This window comes from Oncorhynchus nerka, linkage group LG3 (assembly GCF_034236695.1).
Source record: "Oncorhynchus nerka isolate Pitt River linkage group LG3, Oner_Uvic_2.0, whole genome shotgun sequence".
NCBI lineage: Eukaryota > Metazoa > Chordata > Actinopteri > Salmoniformes > Salmonidae > Oncorhynchus > Oncorhynchus nerka.
This window is the reverse complement of record NC_088398.1, coordinates 21,827,820-21,833,483: the sequence shown is the minus strand read 5'-3', so window position 1 is coordinate 21,833,483 and position 5,664 is coordinate 21,827,820.

Genomic DNA, 5,664 nt, shown 5'->3' with positions numbered 1-5,664 from the left:
GCTCAGTTACCTTAGCTTTCTTGGGAACAGGAACAATGGTGGCCCTCTTGAAGCATGTGGGGACAGCAGACTGGGATAAGGATTGCTTGAATATGTCCGTAAACACACCAGCCAGCTGGTCTGGGCATGCTCTGAGGACGCGGCTAGGGATGCCGTCTGGGCCTGCAGCCTTGAGAGGGTTGACACGTTTAAATGTTTTGCTCACGTCGGCTGCAGTGAAGGAGAGCTCGCATGTTTTGGTAGCTGGCCGTGTCAGTGGCACTGTGTTGTCCTCAAAGCGAGCAAAGAAGTTGTTTAGCCTGTCTGGGATTTTTTTATAGTCCGTGATTGACTGTAGACCCTGCCACATACCTCTCATGTCTGAGCCGTTGTATTGCGACTCTACTTTGTCTCTATACTGACGCTTAGCTTGTTTGATTGCTTTGCGGAGGGAATAGCTACACTGTTTTGTATTCGGTCATATTCAATGCAAAAGGGATGTTCCGGCATTGCGGATAGAGTTTTTAATTTAAATCAGGACTAGGCTAATTCTACTTAAATAAATCCAGATTTTAAAAATGGTTTTATGAGATTTGGCTTAACTTCAGATTAATTAATTAATTATAAACTAGGGAGTCCCAGACTACAGTAATTAAGGACCAACCAGTTAATCTTTGAAGCCTGATTCGTTTTTTAAATTTTATTTTACTGGGCAAGTCAGTTAAGAACAAATTCTTATTTTCAATGACGGCCTAGGAACAGTGGGTTAACTGCCTGTTCAGGGGCAGAACGACAGATTTTGTACCTTGTCAGCTCGGAGATTTGAACTTGTAACCTTTCGGTTACTAGTCGGTTACTAGTCGGTTACTAGTCGGTTACTAGTCCAATGCTCTAACCACTAGGCTACCCTGCCGCCCGCATTAACAATGCGCACTTGGTGCTGACCTGAGGATGATTCAAAAACCAGGGATGGGACACTAATACAATATAAGTATTGTGTGGAATTGGAGCAAGTCACCGAAACAAAAAAATGGATGGAGGTAAAAGAAAATGTTCAAAGAATTTCAATGACTTTGAAGAAAAATTTGTTTCAAGAGGTAAACGAGGACAAACAAAAAACAAGAATAAGAATGCCTGGACTACCATTTGTAATGAATTCATCTCGAAAGAAAAAAGTTTAACAAAAAGGATGCTACAACAACTTCAGGTAAGATACTGTATTTATTGTTGGCCCACTTTTACAAATCAGAGTCACTTTGGAATGTTAGTTGTCTTGTGTAACACAACATAGTGGGGCCTAAATGTATTTGTGTGACAGAAATGTAACACAAACAATACCATACATAATTACTAATAACATTTCTATGTTGTCTTGTCTTTCTAAGGTCCTGTGGAAAAACATAAAAATCTACTTAAAGAAGACATGCTGTTGCTCAAAGGGAGCGTTTCAAGACTGTATAGACCAGCGACCGAGAGAGAAAAATAAAAAAAAGCTGGGGGACTTGTTGACCAGGATCATTGATAGCCAGCAACCCCTGGAAGGTATCCCCGATGATGACCATTTGGACAGTTCAGATGGGGGACCGTTCCAATCCTCATTTGGTAGGACACATTCATTCAACATGTGTCATCCCTGGACTGCAAGGAATATGTCATGTTGTCAGTCATCTCTTGCACTCCCATAATAATAATTATGTAATGAACTCAACTCTTGACATGTTCTCTAATGCAGCAATGTCATCATTTTCTAGAGGCAGATCACCGTAGCTTGGAGGGGACTTGTCTTAACAGGAAGGTCAGCTCGTTACATCTGCAGCAGCCAAGAGGGAAGATTGTGTTACTAATCCGGGCCGGAGGACAAAGACAAAGAGGCTGAGCATGCATGAGAAACTGCCCATGGAATTTCACGAGTTCAATCTAATGTATTTAAAAGGGCATGCTATGAAGATGCAAATCCTGCATGTTGAGCTGGCTATGAAGGAGGAGGAGAGAAACACGAAGCAGCACCAGTTGTGGGTCTTGACATTTCCACTTGTGAATTAAAAACCTTTTTGTTACCAATACATGGGTGTTGTTTGCTTCAATCACAATCTATCTCTGCAGGCTTGACCATTTCTGTTATTGTCCGCTTCAACTATTGGAACATCTGGGTCATTCTCATCTTCAATGCGAGGATCTGGGCAGCCATGTATGAGGTAATTGTGAAGCACTGCTTTTGTAATTATGACAACGCAGCAGCTTTGTTGAAATCACAGTGTGTTTCTGAGACAATGGAAATGACTCGTCCATACAACAAACATGCGCTCAACTACATCTCTGGTGTGGATATGAGCTTGGTTGTGCCATTGTTGCTCAGGTCCGTTTGTGTGAAGATAGGGGGTGAACAAGCAGTTGGTTTGTGCATACCCACTGTTACCAAGTATGATTCAACTCTGCTCCTTCAAGCTGAGCATACAAAGAGGATCCTTAAGTCATTAGATGCACCTTTTCAACATACAATGTTGGAGAACTGCAAATTGGGAGTGAACACACTTTGTACATTTATTGAGAACCAGTTAAGATTCCAGTACTCCTCAGCATCAGCTGTAGAGGGACACTTGATGGGAATACGACATCATACAGCCAATGACTCCATATTTATATAACTATACCTTGTAGGTGGCTTGGGCAGCAGCATCAGGAAACTTGATGTAATTGTCTTTTAGTTCACATATAGCATTGCAGACTTTGTGGACTATTCTGCATAGAGTCAGTTCACATACACCACACAAATGTTCTGTTTCACAATGGAAGGTTCCAGATGTACTGATCAACTCAAGGTGATCAGTACATGGAGGGATGGGACTTCCCCAAAGAGATTCAGATGAAAGCCTTGGATCAAGCAAACAAATGTCAGCTGCATTTACTTTTGTACATACAGAAATGGTCACGGAAATCGATTTAATCAAAATCATTCACTGGGTTGCTTCTGTCTATAACCACCCTTCTGTCTGGCCTTGGTGGTGCTCTTTGATTATCATTGAAATAGTCCAGGTAATCAATTGTCCTCCATTGCCAAGGAGGGGGTCAACATCCATTCATCTGAAGTTAAACCTGCCTCTGGCCAGGTTCAATTTAAGCCTTCACTTATACTGAACAAAAATATAAACGCAACAGGCAACCATTTCTAAGATTTCACATGACTGGGAATACAGATATGCATCTGCTGGTCACAGATACCTTTTTTTTTTAAAAGTAGGGTGGCGTGTGTCAGAAAACCAGTCCGTATCTGGTGTGACCACCATTTACTTCATGCATCATAACACATCTCTTTAGCATAGGGTTGATCAGGCTGTTGATTGTGGCCTGTGGAATGTTCTCCCACTCTTCAACGGCTGTATGATGTTGCTGGATATTGGTGGGAACTGGAACACGCTGTTGTACACGTTAGTTCAGTGCATCCCAAACAAGCTCAATTGGTGACATGTCTGGTGAGTATGCAGGCCATGGAAGAACTGGTCCATTTTTAGCTTCCAGGAATAGTGTATGGATTCTTGCCACATGGGGCCGTGCATTATAATGCTGAAACGTGAGGTGATGGCGGCAGATGAATGGCACAACAATGGGCCTTAGGATCTCATCACAGTATCTCTGTGAATTCAAATTGCCATCGATAAAATGCAATTGTGTTCATTGTCTGTAGCTTATGCCTGCCCATACCATAACCTCACCGCCACCATGGGGCACTCTGTTCACAATGTTGACATCAGCAAACAGCTCGCCCCCACACGATGCCATTCACGTGGTCTGCGGTTGTGAGGCCGGTTGGTACTGCCAAATTCTCTAAAACGACATTGGAGGCGGCTTATGGCAGAGAAATTAACATTCAATATTCTGGCAACAGCTCTGGTGGACATTTTTTAGACAGCATGTCAATTGCATGCTCCCTCAACTTGAAACATCTGTGGCATTGTGTTGTGTGACAAAACTGCACATTTTAGAGTGGTCCTTTATTGTCTACTTCTTGATATTCCGCACCTGTCAGGTGGATGGATTTTCTTGGCAAAGAAGAAATGCTCACTAAAAGGGATGTAAACTAATTTGAGCATAACATTTGAGAGAAATAAGCTTTTTGTGTGTATGTAAAATTCCTGGGATATTTTATTTCAGCTCATGAAGCATGGGACCAACATTTTACATGTTACGTTTATATTTATATTCAGTGTAGATCTAGATGAACTCTAATCATCCTTCTCAAAATCAGACTTTTTAAATCAAGACAAGGGCAAATCTGAGACTATTTTAAACCATGTCTGAGAAATGTAATTTCAGTTAGTCCAGTTTAAAAGTGCAAAACCGCCCCTAAGAGTCCTTAGAAGTTTCAAGTGACTAAAGTGTGGCCAGTGAAGTGATATGGATTGTGCAGTCTTCTTTATTTGTAGTCCCATCAGTTATTGCACAACTCTCTTCAAAATGATACATTTTCATATATAATTCCCTCAACGTCTTTATAATCTTTTTAAAATAGAAAACAATATGTCAGTGGCTATGTCTAGCAGACTGGTAGCATAGAAATGACTAGCAGGTTAAATTAAAACATTATTATATATTACCTCACACTGTACCTTATACACCTTACTATTTAACCATAAAACATCTACTTGAATAAATCTGCCAATACAACCCCCCCAATCCCAATGTGCACCCCTTGGGGTCCTGAGGACCCGTTTAGGAAACCCTGCTTTATAGGGACATAATTTATAGTTCACTGGAAACATCATTACACGAGGGAGGAGAGGACGATTTATGCAGTTCCAAATGTGACCTGCAGATGACAGCAGCAGCATGCGCGTCACATAACGGTAGACCAATTAGCCAAGTAAAACTTAACTCCACGATGTACTTCACATCAACCGAGTTGAGGTAACCGGCGTGGGGGAACTGGAGCTCCGGCATCACATAAAATAGAGTTTTTATCAAAAACTACGGATTTTCAGCAACCACAGACTATCCCGCAATTAAAAGGGACGATGTCGAAGCTTTAGTCAACCCACACTAGTCGCCGCTCAACTCCGTGGATGTGAAGTACATTGTGGAGTAGAGTTTTACTTGGCTATAGACCAGTATACTGCTAGGCACTGTTGCATAATCTGAAACATGCTCTGAAATACCATACCCTCAGTGAGCAAAAACACTGATAATGTATCAGGAAGTGCATTTGCTCTAATTTAATCAAACTTGTCTTTTCTCCTGAAATTCTCCTGAATTTGTTTAACCTTTTTGTGGTTAATTAAAAGGAAGCTCAGAAGACTTCCCTTACCTGCACTGCAGTCTACGATAACACGTTTTATTTGATTCATGTTCCCTCACTACCAAAATGAAAGTTTCACACATACCTACTCATTCTCAGTGCAATATGTCCCCTTACCTTTAAACAGTGGTATTTTTTTTATTGAGGAGCAGTCCATCTCCAAAAAGGAAGCTAGGAGCAGATCTGCACTCAAGTGAAAAATGGATTCGATTTTTTTTTCTCATTTGGTTCAAAGTGGGGACATTTATTTCACAGTCCTGTACAATTCCAATAATGTCTCAGTGTGGGTTGAACTGCTGAGCGGGCCAATTGGAGCATTTTTCACAGTTTTTACCTCACTCCCAAGACTTTGTAACAAATGTCCACTAAGAGAAGGAAATGGCTTTGCTGACTTT